Genomic DNA, 11,332 nt, shown 5'->3' with positions numbered 1-11,332 from the left:
TAAGAGGGATATATTTATGTCTGAGACAACAACCCATAAATGGCGTATTTCTATGAATATGAGAAAACAATCCCATAAGAGCGGTATATTTGTGAGTATGATAAAGCAGCCCGTAAAAGGGGTATATCTTATAATATGAGAAAAGAATCTTGTAAGAATGGTATATTTGTAAATATGAAAAAATAACCCCGTAAGAGGGGTATATTTGTAAGTACGAGAAAACAACACCATTAAAGGGGCATATTTTTTAATATAAGAAAGCAGCAATGTAAGAGGAATTTATATGTAAATATTAGAATAAAACATCGTAAGAGAGGAATATTTGTGAGTATGAGAAAAGAACTCAATAAAAGGGGTATATTTATAAATTTGAGAAAAGAACCTCCTAAGTGTGGTATATTTATGCGTATGAGAAAGCAACCCCGTAAAATGGTTATAATTTTTAATATTAGAAACAACTTCATAAGAGGAGTATATTTATAAATATTAAAAAAGAACCCCTAATCAGGGTATACTTGTGAGAATGAGAAAACAACCTCGTAAATGGGGTATGTTTAGGAATATGAGAAAACTACCATGTAAGAGGGGTATATTTATGAGTATGAGAAAGCAACACCATAAAAGAGGTATATTTTATAATATGAGAAAACAACCTCATAAGAGGGGTATATTTGTAAAAAACCAACCCTGTAAGAGGGCTATATTTGTAAGTATGAGAAACCAACCTTGTAACTGGGGTATATGCTTCAATATGAGAAGAAAACACTGTGAAAGGGCTATAGTTATTGATATTAGAAAACAACCTCGTAAAAGGGGTATGTTTTTTTTAATATGAGAAAAAAATCTCATAAGAGGGGCATATTTTTTAATGTGAGATAATAATCCCTTAAGAGAGGTATATTTATAAATATTAGAAAATAACCCCGTATGGGGGTATATTTGTGAGTATGAGAAAGTAACCCCATAAAAGGATTATATTTTATAATATAAGAAGACAACCTTGTAAGAGGGGTATATTTGTGAGTGTGAGAAAACAACTTCGTAAAAGGAGTTGCTTTTTAATATGAGAAAACAACCTCGTAAATAGGGTATATTTGTAAATATTAGAATAAATCCCATAATAAAGGTATATTTGTGAGTATGAGAAAAGAACCTCGTAAAAAGGTTATATTTTTGAATTTGAGAAAACAGCCCCGTGAGTGGGGTATATTTGTAAGTATAAGAAAGCAACCCCGTAACAGGGGTATATCTTTTTAATATGAGAAAGCAACCTCGTAAGAGGGGTATATACATTTGTTAGTATGAGAAAACAACTCGTAAAAGGGGTATATTTTTTAATATGAGAAAAGAATCCCGTAAGTGGGGTATATTTGTAAAAATTAGAAGACAACCTTGTAAGAGGGGTATATTTATGAGTATGAGAAAATAATCTTATAAAAGGGGTATAATTATGATTATGGGAAAACAACCATGTAAGATGTGTATATTTGCGAGTATGAGAAAGCAACCCTATAAGAGGGGTATTTTTCTTTAAACTGAGAAAACAACCTCATAAGAGGGATATATTTATATGCGAGAAAAACCCTGTAAAAGGGGTATATTTTTTAATATGAGAAGATAATCTCGTTGTTAATATTCGAAACAACTCGTAAGATGGGTGTATTTGTGAGTTCGAAAAAAATACTCCGTAAAAGGGTTATATTTTTTATTATGTGTGAACAATCCCGTTAGAGGGATATATTTGTGAGTATATGAAAATAACCTCGTAAAAAGGGTACAATTTTTAATATGAGTAAACAACCTCTAAGAGGGCAATATTTGTAAATATTAGAAAATAATCCCGTAAGAGGCCTATATGTTTAAGTATGAGAAAATAACTGCGTAAATGGGGTACATTTATGAATGTGAGAAAATAACCCTGTAAGAGGGGTATATTTGTAAGTATGAGAAAGCAACCTTGTAAAAAAGGTATTCCTTTTAATATGAGAAAACAAACCCATAAGTGTGGTATATTTGTAAATATCAGAAGACAACCCTGTAAGTGGGATATATTTTTATGTATGAGAAAATAACCCTGTAACAAGGCTATATTTATGAATATGAGAAAACAACCCCGTACGAGCGATATATATGTGAATGTGAGAAAACAACGACGTAAATGACGTATATTTATAAATATAAGAAAATAACTCCGTAAGAGGGGTATATTTTGTAAGTATGAGAAAACAACCCCGTAAAAGGGTTATATTTGTTACCATGAGAAATCAACCTCATAAGAGTAGTATATTTGAAAATATTAGAAAATAATCCTCTATGAGGGGTATATTTATGAGTATGAGAAAATAACCCCGTAAAAAGGGTATATTTTTTAATATTAGAAAATAACCTCGTAAGAGGGGTATATTTATAAATATTAGAAACACAACCCTGTGAGAGGGGTATATTTATGAGTATGAGAAAACAATCTCGTAGAAGGGGTACAATTACGAATATGAAAAAGTAACCCCGTAAGAGGGGTATTTTTTTTAATATGAGAAAACAATCACGTAAGAGAGGTATGTTTATGAATATGAGATAGAAACCCCGTAAAAAAGGTATATTTTCTAATTTAAGAGAACAATCCCATAAGTGGGGTATATTTATAAATATTAAAAAGCAACTTTGTAAGAGGGGTATATTTATGAGTATGAGAAAACAACCCTGTAGAAGGAGTATATTTATGAATATGGAAAAACAACCTCGTAGGAGGGGTATATTTGTGAGTATGAGAAAATAACATAGTAAAAGGGGTATATTTTTCAATATAGGTAAACAACCGCAGAAGTGGGGTATATTGTTTAGTGTGAGAAAATAATCTCATAAAGAGGTATATTTTTTAATGCGAGAAAACAGCCCAGTAAGAGTGGTATATTTGTAGATATTAGAAAACAACCCCTGTAAGAAGGGTCTATTTGTGAGTATGAGAAAACAATACCGTAAAAGGGATATATTTTTTAGTATGAGTGAACAATCTGTAAGAGGGCTATATTTATAATTATTAAAAAATAACCCCGTAAGAGGAGTATATTTGTAAGTATGAGAAACGACCCTGTAAATAGGGTATATGTTTTAATATGAGGGGAAAACACCATGAAAGGGCTATAATTGTTAATATTAGAAAACAACCTTGTAAAATGGGTATGTTTTTTTAATATGAGAAAGCAATCTTGTAAGAGGGGCATATTTTTTAATATGAGATAACAATCCCTTAAGAGGGGTATATTTATAAATATTAGAAAACAACCCCGTATGAGGATATATTTGTGAGTACAACAACCCCATAAAAGGATTATATTTTATAATATGAGAAAACAACCTTGTAAGAGGGGTATATTTGTGAGTGTGAGAAAATAACTCCATAAAAGCAGTTGATTTTTTAATATGAGAAAACAATCTCGTTAAAGGGGTATATTTATAAATATTAGAATAAATCCCCGTAATAAAGGTATATTTGTGAGTATGAGAAAAGAACTTCGTAAAAAGGTTATATTTTTTAATTTGAGAAAATAGCCTCGTGAGGGGCATATTTATAAGTATGAGAAAGCAACCCCATAAGAGATATATATATTTTTAATATGAGAAAGCAACCTCGTAAGAGAGATACGTACATTTGTGAGTATGAGAAAACAACCTGTAAAAGGAGTATATTTTTTAATATGAGAAAACAATCCCGTAAGTGGGGTATATTTGTAAAAGTTAAAAAACAATCTTGCAAGAGGGGTATATTTATGAGTATGAGAAAATAATCCTATAAAATGGGTATAATTATGATTATGGGAAAACAATCTCGTAAGAGGTGTATATTTGCGAGTATGAGAAAGCAACACTGTAAGAGGGGTATTTTTTCTTTAAATTGAGAAAACAACCTCATATGAGGGATATATTTGTGAGTGTGAGAGAACCACCTCGTAAAAGGGATATATTTTTTAATATGAGAAAATAATCTCGTTGTTAATATTAGAAACAACCCCATAAGATGGGTGTATTAATGAGTATGATAAAACAGACCCGTAAAAGAGGTATATTTATGAATATGAGAAAACAACCTCATAAAAGTAGTATATTTTTTAATATGAGAAAACAACCCGATAAGAGGGGTATATTTGTAAGTATTATAAAATAACTCGGAAAGAGGGGTATATTTGTGAGTATAAGAAAACAACCCCATAAAAGGGTATATTTTTTATTATGAGTAAACAATCTATAAGAGGGCTAATATTTATAATTATTAGAATATAACCCCATAAGACGTGTATGTTTGTGAATATGAGAAAACAACCTCGTAAGAGAGTTATATTTATAAATATCATAAAACAACCCCATAAGAGGGGTGTATTTGTGAGAATGTGAAAATAATCCCATAAAAGGGGTATATTTATGAATATGCCAAAACAACCTCGTAAAAGGCATATATTTGTGAGTATGAGAAACTATCCCTGTGTAAGGGGTATGTATTTTAATATGAGCAATCAAAGGGGGTATATTTGAAAGTATGAGAAAACAATCTAGTAAAAGCGGAATATTTATCAATATCACCGTAATAGGGATATATTTGTGAGTATAAGAGAACAACCCCGTAAAACGGGTATCTATTTTATATGAGAAAACAACCCCGTAAGAGGGGTATATTGGTGAATATGAGAAAATAATACCGTAAAAGCAGTATATCTATGAGTACGAGAAAACAACCCCCTAAAAGGATTTATTTATTAATATAAGAAAACATCATTGTAAGAAGGGTATTTGTAAATATTAAAAAATACCCCGTAAGAGAGGTATATTTGTGAGTATGATAAAACAACCTCGTAAGAGGGGTATATTTGTGAGTACGAGAAAATAATCCCGTAAATGAGTATATTTATGAATATGAGCAAATAACCCCGTAAGAGGGGTATATTTTTTATTATGAGAAAAAAACTCCGTAAAAAGGGCAAATTTATGAATATGAGGAAACAACCTCGTAAGTGGGGCATATTTGTGAGTAAGGAAAAGCAACCTCATGAGTGGGATATATTTTTTAATATGTGAAAACAACCCAGAAAGAGTGGTATATTTGTAAATATTAGAAAATAACCCCGTAAGAGAGGTATATTTGTGAGTATGAGAAAACAAACCATAAATAGGGTATATTTATGAATATGGGAAAACAACCTTGTAAGAGGGGATTATTTGAGAGTATGAGACAATAACCCCATTTTATGAATATGAGAAAATAATCCTGTAAGAGCGGTGTATTTGTGAGTGTGACAAAGTAACCACATAAAAGGGGTATATTTTTTAATATGAGAAAACAACCCGCAAAAGGGGTAAATTTGCCAATATAAGAAAACAACACCATAAGTAGGGTATATTTGTGAGTATGAGAAATCTGATCCGTAAAAGGGGTATATCTGTGAGTATGGAAAATCAACCTCGTGAGAGGTGTATATTTGTGAATATGGGAAACCAACCTCGTAAGAGCAGTATATTTGTGAATATTAGAAAACAAACCCGTAAGAGGGGTGTATTTGTGAGTATAAAAAATAACCTTACAAAAGGGGTGTACTTACGAATATGAGAAAACAACCCTGTAAGAAGTGTATATTTGTGAGTGTGAGAAAGAAACCCTATAAACACGTATATTTTTAATATGAGAAAACAACCCCATATAGGGAGTATATTTATGAGTATGAGAAAATAACCCCGTAAAAAGGGTATATTTATCGATCTCACAAAACAACCCCGTAATAGGGGTGTATTTGTGAGTATAAAAGAACAACTGCGTGAAAGGGGTATATTTTCTTGTATTAGAAAACAACCCCGTAAGAGGGGTATATTGTGAGTATGAGAAAACAATCCCATAAAAGGAGTATATTTATGAGCACGAGAAAATAACTCCCTAAAAATGGTTTATTTATTAATATGAGAAAACAGCCCCGTAAGAGGGGTATATTTGTGAGTATGATAAAACAACTCCATAAATAGGGTGTATTTGTAAATATTAGAAAACATCGCCATAAGCAGGGTATATTTATGAATATGGGAAATCAACCCCGTAAGAGGCGTATATTTGTAAATATAAGAAAACAACCCTGTAGGAGGGGTATATTTGTCAATATAAGAAAGCAACCCTGTAATAGGGGTTTACTTGTGAGCATGAGAAAACAACCCTATGAAAGGGGTATAGTTATGAGTAGGAGAAAACAATCCTGTAAAGAGGGGTATATTTGTGAGTATGAGAAAATAATTCCGTAAAAGGGGTATATTTATGAATATGAGAAATCAACCAAGTTAGAGGGGTATATTTGTGAATATGAGAAAACAACATCGTAAGAGGGGTATATTTGTCAATGTAAGAAAACAACCCCGTAATAGGGATATATTTTTTGAGTTTGAGAAAACAACCCTGCGAAAGAGGGTATATTGTTTTAATGTGAGAAAAAACTCCATAAGAGAGGTATATTTATGAGTATGAGAAAACAATCTCGTAAAAGGGGTATAGTTGTGAGTATGAGAAAACAAGCCCGTAAAAAGTATATAGTTTTTAGTATGAGAAAATAGCCTAGTAAGAGGGGTATATTTGTAAATATTATAAGACAACCCCGTAAGAGGGGTATATTTGTAAATATTAAAAGACAACCCCGTAAGAGGGGTATATTTGTAAATATTAAAAGACAACCCCGTAAGAGGATTATATTTGTGAGTATGAGAAAATAATCCTCTAAATGAGTATATTTATGAATATATAACCCCATAAGAGGGGTATATTTTTTAGTATGACAAAAGAACTCCGTAAAATGGGCATATTTATGAATATGGGTAAACAACCCGGTAAGTGGGGCATATTTGTGAGTCAGGGAAAGTAACCCCATGAGCAGGATATATTTTTTAATATGTGAAAACAACCCATAAATAGTGCTATATTTGTAAATATTAGAAAGTAATCCTATAAGAGAGGTATATTTATGAGTATGAGAAAACAACCTCGTAAACAGGGTATATTTATGAATATGAGAAAACAACCTTGTAAGAGGAGATTATTTGAGAGTGAGACAATAACCCCATTTTATGAATATGAGAAAATAATCCTGTAAGAGCGGTATATTTGTGAGTATGACAAAGCAATTGCATAAAAAGGGTATATTTTTTAATATGGAAAAACAACCTCGTAAGATGGGTATATTTGTAAATATCATAAAACAACCCCGTAAAAGGAGTATATTTATGAGTATGAGAAAATAACCCCGTAACAAGGGTATATTTGATATGAGAAAACTTCCCCATTAGAGGGGTATATTCATCAATATTAGAATAAAACCCCGTAAGAGAGGTATATTTGTGAGTATGAGAAAAAAACTCCGTAAAAGTGGTATATTTGTTAATATAAGAAAAAAACCCCGTAACTAGTGTATATTTGTGAGTATGAGAATTGAACTCCGTAAAAGGGGTGTATCTATGAGTATGAAAAATCAACCCCGTAAGAGGTCTATATTCTGAATATCAGAAAATAATCCCGTAAGTGAAGTATATTTGTTACTATGAGAAAAAAATGTCGTAAGAAAGGTACATTTGTGAGTTTGAGAAAACAACCCCGTAATAGGGGTATATTTATATGTATGAGAAAAGAACCCCATAAAAAAGTGTACACTTTTTAATATAAGAGAACAACCTGTAAGAGGGCTATGTTTGTACATATTAGAAAACAACATTGTAAAGGTCTATATTTGTCAGTATGAGAAAACAACCCCGTCAATGCGGTATATTTATGATTATGAGAAAACAACCCCGTAAGGGGATTATATTTATGAGTACGAGAAAGTAATCCCGTAAAAGGCAAATATTTTTTAATATAAGAAATCAACTTCGTAATAGAGGTATATTTGTAAATATCAGAAAACAATCTTGTAAGAGCGGTATATTTGTAAATATTAGAAAATAACCCCGTAAGAGAGATGTATTTGTGAGTATAAGAAAACAACTCCATAAAAGAGGAATATTTTTTAATATGAGAAAACAACCGCGTAAAAGGAGTATATTAATAAAAATTAGAAAACAACCCCGCAAGAACGATATATTAGTGTGTATTAGAAAACAACCCTATATAAGGGGTAGATTTGTCACCATGAGAAAACTACCCCGCAAATTGGAAAAATTTTAAATATGAGGAAACAACCCCGTTAGAGGGATATATTTGTAAATATTAGAATAACCCCGTAATAGGGGTATATTTGTTAGTATGAGAAAACAACCCCGTAAGAGGGTATATTTGTAAGTATGGGAAAATAACCCCGTAAAATGAGTATATTTGTCAATATAAGAAAACAACTCCATTAGCGGGGCAATTTTGTGAGTATGAGAAAATAATTCCATAAATGGGGTGTATTTATGAAAATGAGAAATAAAACCCGTAAGAGGGGTATATTTGTGAGTATGAGAAAACAACCCCGGAAGAGGGGTATATTTGTCAATATTATAAAACAACCCCGCATTAGGGGTATATTTGTTAGTATGAGATAACAATCCCGTTAAAGGGTATATTTTTTACTAAAAGAAAATTACCCGGTATTAGTGGTATATTTGTGAGTATGAGAGAACAACCCCTTAAAAGGGGTAAATTTTCTTATTTGAGAAAATAGCCTAGTAAGAGGGGTATGTTTATAAATATTAGATATACATCCCATAAGAGGGATATATTTATGAGTACGAGAAAACAACCTCCTAAAAGGGGTATATTTGTCAATATAAGAAAACAACCTCATAATAGGGGTATATTTTTTAGTATGAGAAAACAAGCCCGTGAAAGGGATATAGTTGTGAGTATGAGAAAAAAAAACCCATAAAAGGTATTGTAACACCCCCATCACATACTAACCAATAAACATTAGCCAGGAAGCATACAAGCGTCGTAGAATATATACTACAGGTAGATAGGTCAATATGTAGGTTGTTAAGAATCCAGACACAAGGTTATTAATATATAAACATATGATTATACTTAAACATCATTTAACAAGTATTACAAACATCTTCTTATGCCTTATAAGGCATACTTCCATATATATCACATAACTGCATACAAAAATGCATCGGAGGAGACTTCACAAAACTGGCCCAACTTGAGGCTAAAAGCTAGACTTCGCATACAACCAACGGATGCACTACTATTTACAAACCTAAAAAGAAAAATTTTGGAGAGGGGTGAGCCTCCAGCTCAGTAAATAAATAATCAACATAATCTATATCACATACACTTAATACAATTTCCACCCAATCACATAACTTTCCATGATATTCATAGTTTAGGTATAAAGTCATACCATTCTACTCAATTCATTACAACCATCATAGAAGAAATACAATTCAACAATTATGGTTAGTTCTCACGGCTTGTGGATCCCCTTTAATGTGCTGCTCCGCCTCATCCTCACATATCACACACGTAAGCTGCTCCGCCTCATCTCACATTATACACTTTTATAGCCTCTCTAGGCTTTAGCCTCCCAAGGCTTTATATATATATCTTTTTTTTCATAGGGGAATCCACCATTCACATGCACATATGCACTTAACATCACAATTCAATCATTTCACTTATATCATATTTCAGCAATAACAATTGTTCTACTCAACACCAATCATTTCCATCTCAGTCATTCAAACATAAGCAATATTAAGCAAACGCAACCATTTATGAACATTTGATTAAATATATGAACATAGCAAATATTAACTATTTACTTACTCAAAATATACTTATTCCTTTAGCATATAAGAACCTCCTTTCTCCACAACTTCCTTTCCGTGCCTTTGAGTACCTGTCAACACATTCATCAATTCACATTTCATGCATATTACAAATATTCATGTAAATGCGAATTCTAATGCATTACAAGATCATCCCCTCTCTAATTCATAGGTCTAACTCTTCCTCTAAGACTCTCAATTACTGTTTTAATATCCTATAAACATTTCCCATCTAGTTAAATACCAATCTAACTCAAATTAACATCAATAAATTGCATAAAACTAATCTCCAACATTTCTGTTTTCTAGACAGAATTTAGTACCAAGGTATATTTATTGCTGGGCAAAATTGGCTTAATACAAAAATCTCATATTAAATTGACATATCCATTTATGCGTCTAGTTTCATCTCCAAGAAGAATTACTCAATTCCGACTTCTATAGATTTAATTATTTTCAAATTACTGAGCAAGGGTCATACAGCTAGTTGTACCCGAGCAGCAATCTGTTTGCTCAATTTAAGCAACCAAAACGGCAAAAATAGCAAAATCACAAAACTACAAAGTTATAGAGGACTCTTTAAAATTTCCATAGACACCAATTAAGCTTAATTTGGACTTATATAACCCATGTTATGCCTAAAATACAGAATATCAAGGTTGCTGGAATTTTGACAGTTTTCTATCTTAACATACTTAAACTTAAATCAAGCTTAATCTTTATGCAATCATTCAATACTCTACTAATTCATGATAATCAGACCTTTAATTAATCAATGAGACCATCAAATGAAGTTTTCCAATTTGTAATCAAGAACCCTAATGACAAATTAATAACACTCAAGTAACAACTTACCAATTTCAGCTTTTGGGTTGCTAATATGCTTAAATCCTTTAGCTTTAGCTTGGCTCCTTCAATAGTTGGCAAAATCCTATCTTAATCTTAAGTTTTTCTAGGTATTCCACTCCTCTCTCTTATTCCAAATTTTGTGTTTTTGGCCATGAACGAATTTTAGAGAAATGAAGAGGTAAAATGAGCTTACTCATGGTTCCAATTTCCAATATTCCTCTCTTAATGCCACCACCTACTAAACTATTTTTATCACCCTAAATTAATTCTTACTAACCATATATAGGTACTAACTTTTAATTGTATCTTTTAAGTCCAATCTATTTACCCAACCTTCAACTATTGGTTCAATTAAGTCTTAAGGCTTAATACACATAACCCAAGTACTTAATCAACTTATCTAAATTAATAATCTAATATCATGCTTCTTATTCTCTACTTATAATTAATATATATATGTTCTCATAAAATAAAAATATCATTGATATACCATCATCTGCCCAATGATTAAATGTAAATGCACATAACATGGATGATGAGAAAATGCAGGCGTTACAGGTATATTTTGTGAATATGAGAAAACAACCCCGTAAGAGGGGTATATTTGTCAATATAAGAAAACTACTTCATAATAGGGGTATATTTTTTAGTATGAGAAAATAAGCCTGTGAAAGGGGTATAGTTGTGCATATGAAAAAAAATTCCGTAAAAGGTGTATACT

The sequence above is a fragment of the Ricinus communis genome, chromosome 2, assembly GCF_019578655.1.
Source record: "Ricinus communis isolate WT05 ecotype wild-type chromosome 2, ASM1957865v1, whole genome shotgun sequence".
In the NCBI taxonomy this organism is placed as follows: domain Eukaryota; kingdom Viridiplantae; phylum Streptophyta; class Magnoliopsida; order Malpighiales; family Euphorbiaceae; genus Ricinus; species Ricinus communis.
The sequence above is the reverse complement of the archived record's forward strand: the minus strand, read 5'-3'. Positions refer to the sequence as shown.